This window comes from Marmota marmota, unplaced genomic scaffold, assembly GCF_001458135.2.
Source record: "Marmota marmota marmota unplaced genomic scaffold, marMar, whole genome shotgun sequence".
NCBI classification, from domain to species: Eukaryota; Metazoa; Chordata; class Mammalia; order Rodentia; family Sciuridae; genus Marmota; species Marmota marmota.
Window position 1 is genome coordinate 39,579,792 of NW_025999990.1, and position 11,021 is coordinate 39,590,812.

The following is an 11,021-nucleotide window of genomic DNA, read 5'->3' on the forward strand; positions in this document are numbered from 1 at the left end:
ATATATATATATATATATATCAACAACAAACCCCAAAGAAAAGTGGGGTGGCAGAATTGTTTTTTTTTTATTGTTTGAAAGCTCTAAGGGAGAATTTATTCTAGAGGCTATGGTTCTTCTTCGCTCATGGTCTCGTCTTCCATCTTAAAAGCCAGCAGTTTAACATAAGCAAATCTCTCAATTTTTAAAAATTGTACATGGAAAGTTCCTTCTGCCATATAAAACAGCATATTCACAGTACATGTGAATTTGCATATTCATAAGTGTGTGTGTGTGTGTATGTGTGTGTAGTTCGGGGGAGAGGCTGCATTGGTCTCTTCACCATCCAGACAAACCCAAACTCAGCTTTGACTCCAAAGCCTTTAATTCCTGGATGACAGGCATTGCCCACCTTGCTTTATTCCAGGGCACATGCACACGCACACACATACGCACATCTCTAGAAATGAGATCACTTGCCTTCTTCAAACTGGAATTCTTTTTCTTTCCAATACTATTAGATTCTTTCAGACAAAAATTTCCTTGGAATAACTCGTGCCCCTTTTCGTTAAGAATGTGGGTACCTAGAAGTCAGGATGACCACAACTTCTTGGGCAGGAGCTGCCCTAGTACATAATCATGGCCCCCACATATACACACACAAGGAACATACCCAAAACTCAAGAACCTGTGAGTATGTTGCTTTGTGTGGCAAAGGAATTTTGCAGATGTGAATAAGACACTGAGATAACCCTGCAAAGTTTTGAGGTCCTTAAAAGAGAATGGGTCATCCTTGACCTTGTAGTAAAAACATGCATATCTCTACCAATATTCATCTAGCGCTGCTTAGACCTTTTTTTCCCCATCTTAGACCTTTTTTTCCCCACTAACACCCCAGAAGGGCTCTTCTTCCACACTTAGATTATCTTTTATGACCCTGGCTGAATGACCTGTGTGATCTCTCTGAAGCTGAGTGCTTAAAACAAAAGGAGACACCAAGACCAAAGCTGCCTCCTGCCATTGTTGAACCTTCTCAGCTCCTTTCCCAGAGATTCCCTGAGAAGAGGCCAGACCTCCCTTGAATACAGGCAGAGTAGCAACTTCTTCCTCTGCCAAAGAGGGAGTTAATACATTTAGAAGAATGTTAAATACACTTTCCATGACTGCAATAAAATATGCTCTTGGACTCCCAGAATGCAGACCTTAAAAAAAAAAGTGGGTTTAGATGAGAATACTTTAGACAATATTAAAGTAACTCAAGTTTAACTTAGTACATGGCATTATAATGCTCAACCACAGCCATTTTACCAAGGACGATTAGAAACAAATAGTGAGTTGCCTGAAGTGGTCTCACTTCTACTGTCTTATAGTCTATTAATTTTCTACTTTTTGTACTTACTTGTTCCTTTCAAGACGGTAAAACAAGTTATGTGAGTTTTCGTGCATGGCCTACCATTGCGCCTCAGCCAGTGTCCCATGGTAATCATGCACAGGGGCACAAGGGGTTAATAAGCACTGTCATTTTCAAGCAAGTTTGACATAAGTCAAAAGCAGTGTTGACTGTTGAACAGTGTGTATTGCTGTGGAGGCACCCTGAGCAAACAGAGAGAAAAGATCTCCATGGAACATTGGAACTCACTAGCACAGGGTATGAGACCTTGGCCAGGTGTGTGTAAGAAGCCCAGCTTCTGTTTGTCAGCCTTATTGTTACTCCATGAGCAATCCCACCCATCCCTTAAGCCTTAGTTCATATCCTGCCTCTTCCAGTTGGATTTTGAAAGCACCTCTGGATTCTCACACAACTTTAGCTAGCTGACTCTGTTAGTTTTCTAGGGCTGCTGTAACAAAGTACCACATGACATGTGGTTTAAATAGCAGAAAGGTATTTCCTCACAGCTCTGGAGGCCAAAAGTCAAAGATCAAGGTGTTGGCAGGGTTGGTTTCTCCTGAGGCCTTATTCTCTGGCTAGTAGATGGCCACCTTCTCCCTGTGTCTTCCCACAGTCTTCTCTCTGTGCCTTTCTTTGTCCAAATTCCTCTTATTGTAAAGAAAGGTATATTGGATTTGGACCCACCCCAGTAATCTCATTTTAACTTACCTCTGAGCCATCCTATCTTCCAAGACAGGCAGGTTCTGATCTAATGGAGGTTGAGGCTTCTGCATGTGAATTGAGGCAGGGGGAGACCATTCATCCCACAACATTCTCAGAACATCTCTCTCTTTCGGCCTTGTGGTATAGTCGTGTACTTGCCTGTTGGTCCTCTGCTTTGGATGGTGAGCAAACAAGGAAGAAGGGATGGAGGGAGGCAGAAAGGATGGAGGAGAAGGAAGAAGGAAGAGGGTAGGTCACAAAAGCTACTTGGCACTATTTATAAGCTAAACAATCAAGCCACCAAATGAAAAAGGCCAATGGTATAATATACAAGATTGTGTATTGTACATGGTCATAGAAAAGTCTTCAAACTTAGCCACCAAACTGTGTGTGGGGGGCAGGGTGGAGCAGGGGGCTGGATAATCTACCAGAACACATGGACATTCCCTTAGAGAACATTATGAACAGAACTAAGGGGAGCAGGCTTTTGTCTGACCCTGGGTGGTGTGTTCATGTCAGGATTTACCTGGAGCAGTCACCCAGAGAAGACGTCCAGTAATCAGGAGACCGCTCCCCAAGCTCTCACACACCTCTCAACTTCCTGTCTCTGCGTGGTTCTCTCTGGGGACCCTGTGCTAGGCAGGACTTTTTGTTGTCTTATCCAACTGTGCCGGCCTGTGATGTGGGCCTCTCAAAGTCACCCTGCTCGGCTGGGCAGTGTTTCAAGGGATCAGGAAGCTGTTTTTCCATCCCAGGAGCCAGCCTCAAAGTTAGAAAGTTCTGTGGTTTGGTTTGGATTTCGCTCTTCCCTACAGAGAACTCAGTTTGCCAATCTCTACATACATGTCAGCATAAATAGCAACAGATGTACCTTTGACATGTAAAATCTCCATAAAATATAACAAACTCTGTTTTTCCATTTGGGATGAGTCATTGACCATATGTTTGTGATACTCCTTCGTTTGCAGATCTGAGGCGCACATTTTACCTTGCAGGAGACCAAGAGCCATTTCTTTTTTAGGAGGTCCCTTCCTGTCTCAAGAATGGATTCCACAATGCCTTGGTCTATTTCTGGGGGTATCTTGGAATCAGTGCATGGAAAATGTATGGAATTTTCTTTACGTGAGCTGCGTGGCGTGCCTGCACTCTGCCCTTGGAACTATTCTTGGCCAGGATATTTCCCACTCTGCTCTGGTGCTCTTGAGTCCTGTTCATATGACTGCTCAGAGGCAGGCTTTTACAATGCAATATGCTGATTTCAGGGCAGTTGGTTTGGTTTCTGAGACTTCGGAGAGAGAGAAATGTGGCATTTGGCAAGGCCGCCAGCAGGCAAGACAGAAGTTGAGGAATTAGTGGATGTCATTTGGCAAAGAGAGTAGGAGGGTCTTCCGTTTGTTTTGTCTGTGTGAAGGAGTTGTATGAAAATCTTTTCTGAACTTCAGTCTCTGAAAGTAAACTGCCCTTGAGGGTTGTCGCCTCCTATGAGTTAGTATTTTCTTGGAATTTAAATCTTTCTCTTCTGAAAGAAGGACAGAACTTTTTATTGTGAAAGATTTTGAAAATCCACAAAATAGGGAGTAAAATATTTTAGCATAGTGAAAATTCCCCACACTTATCTTCCAGAGCCAACAATTATTAACATCTCACCACACTTGCCTTATTTATTCTGTTTTCTTTTCCTTTCTTTTTAAAGTACTTTTTAAAAAGAACTCTTACATGTCATTTCACCCTCATTCATCTCCAAATAAAGTCATTTTCTTATAAACATCCTATGATTATCATTACTACCAAAAATTAACAATAATCCCATGCTATTGTCTAATGTTGAGTCTGTATTTGCATTTCTTGGATTATCTCAAATAGATCATTTTCCAGTTGGTTTGTTTAAACCTGGATCCAATCAATGTCCACATGATATATTTGGGAGTTTTGTCTTCTAAAGTCTCTTTTACTTTCAAATTGTCTTTGTTTGGGTTTCCCCAAAAGCAGACCTTATGGTAAGGGCTTAGGTGTAGGTATTTTGTTTGGAAGCAGTTCTAGGGAACAAAAAGAAGAGGGTTGGAAAAGTGAGATGGGGGTCAGGGTGAAAGACAAGAGTAGATGCATTAATGAGCAGTTTGTCACTGTGGAAAAGTGGGGTTTAATGCTGCTATAGATACTCTGGGAAACTGTGGGACATGCATCTCAGGGTTGTCCCAACAAAGTTGGGGAATGTGGGATCTTTCTGTGCTGACCCTCACTCCTTGCTGGTTGCTTCTGGGCAACCCTGCTCATAGGCTGAGTAGCTCCTGTGGTTCCAGAAGAAAGCTTGATACAGAGAAGCAAAAAGGCTCAGGTGACCATGGGAGACTCTGCCAACAAATGCATGATGGCTGCTGGGAATTCAGAGGTGGGCTAGACATAAATGGGTTGGAGCAAGTTACACTCCCAGTTCTTCATTTAAAAAAAAAAAAAAATTAAATGTCATTAACTTGTTGTCCAAAAATGTCCCATAGTCTAACCTTGGCCTATTGTTTCCTTGTTGGAAATTGAAACATGTTCCTCTTTCCATATTCCCTGTACATTGGAAGTGAGATGTAAACACTTGATTGTAGTCCATCTGCTTGTTTCAGCATTTTAGAGGTGGTGTTCTTTCTACAGATTTGACGGGGAAGTTCCTGAGTAGTTTCCATCAAGGAGAATGGACCCTTGTGTTAACTTGGCAGCAAATAGCACTTTAGGAATTGTCTAGCCCAGTTCTTATTTTGTGGGAAAGAGAATTGGAGATCCAAGTTAGATCAGTGACCATATCTCCTGCCACATGCTTTTCACATTTTTTTTTAATGCATTAGTTGCATTCTATGGTTTCATCCCTCCCCTGGACATGTCCCCTGTTTCATATCTATCAGTGACTTCTGTTATATGAGTCCTGTCTACTCCTTTCAGTTAATCTATTTGTTGTCTTGGTTTCATTTAATATATTTCATAACCGCATTTTCCTAAAATATTTTCCTTATTTGTCTATTCTGATCTCACTGTTCTAATTCATCTCCAGTCTTTTTGATTAAAACCTCTCAATCCACCCCTTTGCCTCTAAAATATAAGTATTTGCTAAGACTTGAGGAATACCTGCAAACAGCTACTATTTAAAAGAAAAATCCCACATCAAACAAAAAATAGGAGTGGCTGTATAATTCCTCTGCTTTGTGAAAATGGCAGAGAATTAGGGGAAGTGGGGAGAGACAGTTTTGTCGATTCATGATAATGTTCCCTTGAAGAGATGGGAAGGAAAATGTGTGTGAGCCACAGAAACCATGGGACCACATTACCAAGAGTTTTTTTCTCTCTGGTGGAATGTTTCAGAGTTCCCAAGTTCCACCCTGCTTTCTCAAGGTTGAGAGCTTGATCTGGAGTCAAGGTTAATACAGACAAAAGAGACAATCTCCTAGGAAATAGCATTCAGCCCCAGGTCAGCAGTAACAGACAATAATTATTGAGTTAAGAAAATATCTATCCATCCAAATAAAATGCTGAAGTGCTATATGGTATCAGAATAGCCAAAGTTCCCAGCAACCCTACTTTGGGGTATATATCCAAAAGAACTGAAAACATACTCTCAAGGAGATAGCGGTACTCCCAAGTTCATCGCAGAGTTACTAACAACAGCCAAGATATGGAAACAACTCAAATGTCCACCATTTGTAAAGGCACACAGAGACCTAGAAAGTGTTACACTAAATGAAGTATGTCAATCACAGAGCAAATATGCATAATTCCTCTTATGTGAGGCATCCAAAATACAGTAAAGGATGAAAATAGATAATGGAATGGTAGTTACCAAGAGATATGGGAAGGGGTATTTGGAGAATTATGGATTGATGGGTAGAAGTTACAGTTTCACAAGATGCATGAGTTCTGGAGGCACTTACAGCGTAGTTCCTATAGTTAACAATAAGATATTGTGCTTTTTAAAATTTGTTTGAAGGGAAATGACAACAGAAAGACCCAGAGAAACTTTTGGAGATGGTGGACATGTTTATTATTTTGATTATGGTCGTGGTCACATAAAAGTATACAGCAATCCAAACTCACCAAATTGTGTACACTAAATATGTACAGGGTTTTCTTTCTTTCTTTTCTTTTTTTTTTTTTTGTATATCAATTATGCTTCAATCAACCTAGTATGGGGGACAGGAAATAGCCAATGTTTCTACCTAAAAGGCTGCATCATGATGTAGTAAAAAAACAAACGGAAACCCAGGGGCCCTCTTCCTTGTTTCTCCCCCCAAGAGCCCCATGAAGATGTTTCTCTTTAAGTGTATCAAATTCAATGAGCAGAGTTATCCACGATCCTATCTCTCGCTGTGACTTCTTTGGGAAAATGAGGGAATTAAGTGACATTTTAATCTACAACATAGTAGATCCTATGGGATCAGAGTTTAGGAGACTTGGTTTTCTCTATATTGATGGTCATTTCAGAACTTCAAGATCCTGTCCTCTTTAAGGCAAGAATAAAGAAAAAAAAAACAGAGGCTCAAGACCTAAAAAAAAGTTATTCAATAAAAGGGGAGAAAATGAATCTAACGAGAGAGAGAGAGAGAGAGAGAGAGAGAGAGAGAGAGATAAAAAGCTTAATTTGGAGTAAATTTTACACCAGAACACATTCTGAAAAATATACACCTCTACTGCACATCACACTCCTAAAGAAAAGAAAGGATAAATGAGCCTATTAAACCAGAAGTTCAAGAAGCTAACAAAATGGAAAGGGAACTGCCACAGGTAAATAAAAAAGAAGAATAAAATAATGTTGCTATAGAACTTAAAACTACAGTAGAAGAATCAAAACACAAGTCTGAAAATGTAACCTGTAGAGAATCATCTTGAAAGAAAGAATCACTCAGAATGAAGAGGACAGAGGAATGAAAATGATTACAATGAAAACCAAACAATGAAGATTTAGCATATAGTCTGGGAGCTGGAAGAAGTCAGAAATTATAAACGAAGACACACAAAGGGCAAGTGGAGATGGCAAATGCTATTATAAGAAAAACGAATAAAATAATACGTCAAACCCTAGAGTCTCTCTGAACAAAGGTACAGAACTTAAAGAACTAAAAGAAAAAAACAACAACCCTTCAAATCAGTCTGGCACTGCCTAAGACTACAATCAGATGATGTGGGTTCAAATTGCATTACGCTGATATAAAGCAGGTAGTATCACACTTAAAATAATATCCCAAGACTATAATACAAAAAGCCTTGCAAAAATACTTAGCCTGCTGCCTGGTACAAAAGTAGTGCTTGGTAAATACCATCTATTATTACAAACGTTTAGACAGAGGAAATATGTAACCAACAATGGAAATCATCAAACTAGTCCAGAAATCCCATTAGCAGCATTTTCCTTAAGAAGGAAAACTTGTGGTCAAGTATTCCATCAACAGTTACTTGTTAGCCTTGTAAAAGCAAAGGAGAGGCATACTCAAAAGGACAAGAATTTGGGAAGGATGTATATAATCAAAGAACAATTGATAGAAACATTCTTTTGCAAGTAATGGAAAAGCTGAACAGCAACAAAAAATAAGCTGTGGCTATAAAGACCTATTAGTAACTATAATCACTTACTTCATTTCTTCCTAACATTTAGGAGATTCTGAGGAAAGAATGGAACTTCTCAGGATAAAAGCACCCATAGTGCAGATTCCTAAACATGGACATGCTATTTTAGCTTATTCAGAAATCTATGAAGTCAATTCATGGTCTCCTTTGAAATCCATGGATTGGAAAACCTGTTTTAAACATTAATCTAAGTTTAAATAACTATGATCATTGTTACTACAAAAAAATTGAATGTTAAAATTGTGATAGAATATATATATGTAATAGAAAAATAATCTGAATATAATAGGTATAGACAAAACTTCAAAGCAGCAAACACACAAACACACGCAAACACACAACACAAACTACTTTTTCTTAAAAAAAATATCGACTTTTCAGGTGAAAAATAGTATCAGTGTAGTACAGGGTTTATAGTGTGCAAAAAAGTAAATTCTATGAAAACAATAGCATTAAGGATGGGAAGGGGGAAGTGAAGTATGTAGGAAGTAGAAATTACCTGAAAGTAGAATATGAGTTAAAGATATGTGTTGTAAAGCCTAGAACAAATATTAAAAGAGAAGAAGAAAAAGAAAAAAGATACAGAGCTAGCAAGTTAATAATAGATAAAATGATTAGAGATAAGATGATTCTTAAAAACAATCCATCCATCCGTCCAAAGAAGTTTGAAAACTAACAAAAAATGGGAACAATGAACAGATTGGCCACACAGAGAGCTAAAGACATTAAATGTACATGGACTAACCATTCCAATGAAAAGGCATTAAATGTCATTTAAATAAAAAGTAAGGCCAAACTAGATGTTGTCTAAGAAACAAATATTAAGTTTAAAATCATAAATAATATAAAAGTGAAGAGATAGGAAGTGACATTCAATGAAACGTTAACCAGGAGAAAGCTGGCATGGCTAGATTACTATCAGACAAAGAAAACTTCAGGACAAGGAAGATCAGTGATAAACGGGGATATTCCATAATGATAAAATTTGAGTTCAGGAAGAATACATAAAAGTCTTAAATGTATATCCACCTAATAATTGAGCCTTAAGCTACATAAAATAAAGACTGATAGAAATAAAAGGTGAAACGAGATTTCAACACTTTCTCTCAGTTATTGGTTGAAGAAATAGTCAGAAAACAGTAAGGATTAAAAAGACCCAATCAATGTCATCAACCAACTTGGCCCAATTGACAGAGAACATAACAGCCAACAAGAGTAGAACACACATTCTTTACAAATATACATGGTGGGACTGGGGATGTGGCTCAAGTGGTAGCGTGCTTGCCTGGTATGCGCAGGGTGCTGGGTTCGATCCTCAGCACCACATAAAATAAAATAAAGATGTTGTGTCCACCGAAAACTAAAAATAAATAAATAAATATTTTTAAAAATTCTCTCTCTCTCTCTCTCTCTCTCTCTCGGAAACAGATAAATTTTAATAAATGAGAGAAGAATTGAAATGATAGAGGTTTTCTTATTTAACTAGAATGGAATTAACTAGAAAAAAAGTTGTTTTTTTTTTAAATAAAAAACCCTATCAACTATCTGAATATTTGGAAATTAATACTTTTCTAAGATAGTCATAGTCAAAGAAGAAATCACAAGGAAGTTGAGAAAGTATTTTTCACAGGACAGGGATGGAGTATGTCATTGGACAATGTGGCTAAAGCAGGGCTTAGAGGAAAATAAATTAGAGCTCAAAATTTTCACACTAGAAAAGATGGAAGATTTGAAATTACTGATCCAGGCTTTCATCTGAATCTAGGAAAAGAAGAGGAAATTAATCCCAAAGTAAGTATGAGGAAGAAAATAACAAAGAGCAGAAAGTCATGAAATAGAAAAAGAACAAATGTATTAATTGTTTATGGTCTTGGATAGGCAAGATTGACTTATTTTTATTCCTATAGTGATCCAGTTTTCCATACCACTTCTACTAACAGTCTATATTTTCCTTTTGTCTTATCACACATTAAATTCTTGTATACATAATGCATTTGTTTCTGAGATGTTTATTGTTTTATTCATCTGTAGTACTATGGCTGCCTAGAAGAGTTCTCTCACTTTGCAGTTCTTTTTCAAATTTCTTTAACTTTGCTCTTCTATGTGCTTTTAGAATCCTTTTATTGAATTCCTAAACAGATGTAGTTGGAGTTTGAGATTGCATTGAGTTTATATATTACATAATATATTTGTAATATATACACACACATACACATATAGGTAAAGTTGGGGGAAGAATTGGCATTTTTATATTTATATTTAGTACTTTATATTTATATTTAGTACTTTCATCCAAGAGCACATAATGACTAATTATTTAGATATTTTGTTATATTCTTTATGAGTTTTGAATTGTTGCCATAAAATTATTATACATCTGCTGCTGTTTTTACATTCATTATAGCTTTGTGGATTTGGTTTTGATTGCTATTATTAAAGATAAGTTTTGTTATATTTTCTGTTGTATTTTAAAATGATACTAATTCTTACAAATTGATCTCAAAAGAGCCAATCTGTTGTGAAGTCTCATTACAGTTTGGATATGAGGTGTCCCCTGAAAGTTCAGAGGTGAAATGATTAGATCATGAGAGCTGTAACCTCAGAAGTGGATTAATCCATTTGATGGATTGATAATTTAAATGGAATAGTAGTTGATAACTGCAGGTGGGTGGGCATGGCTGGAGGAAGTAGGTCATTGGGGGTGTGCCCTTGTGGATTATATATCTCTCTTTCTCTTTCTACTTCCTGGCTGCCATGAGTTGAACAGTTTTCTTCTGTCTCATCTGGTGCCCACAGCAATGGAGTCAGCTGACTGTGGGCTGAACCTTTGAAATCATGAACCCCCAAATAAACTCTTCCCTCTCTAAATTGTTTCGTCAGGTATTTTGACACAGTGATGACAAGCTGGCTAACACAAGTCTATAGATTATATCCTAACACTTACAAATAATATCTGCTTTATCTTTTTCTTAACAGTTCTTATTCCTCTGATTTTTTTTCTCTTTAATTTCTGTAGAACATTGGTAAAGACTACAGTAGAAATAATTTGTGTCTGTTCTGGAAGAAAGTAGCTTAAGAAGTAGGTCTATCTCCCAAACTATTTTCCCCTATCAGCTGCTAAAGGATTCTAAGGCATGGGGAGGAAGAGGGAAGACACAGAAGATTATTAAAGAATTTCTCCTGCAATACTCTTTGAAGTGGGTTAATGCTATATATGTTTTTGAAGATATAATGCTGGTGAAGAACTAGAGTGAAAAACATAATAGAATGTATAGTATTGAAATCTAGAGTAGATGTATGGAAAATATTTTAATTCAATCAGGGAGATATGGATTCAAGTAAGCTGAGCACT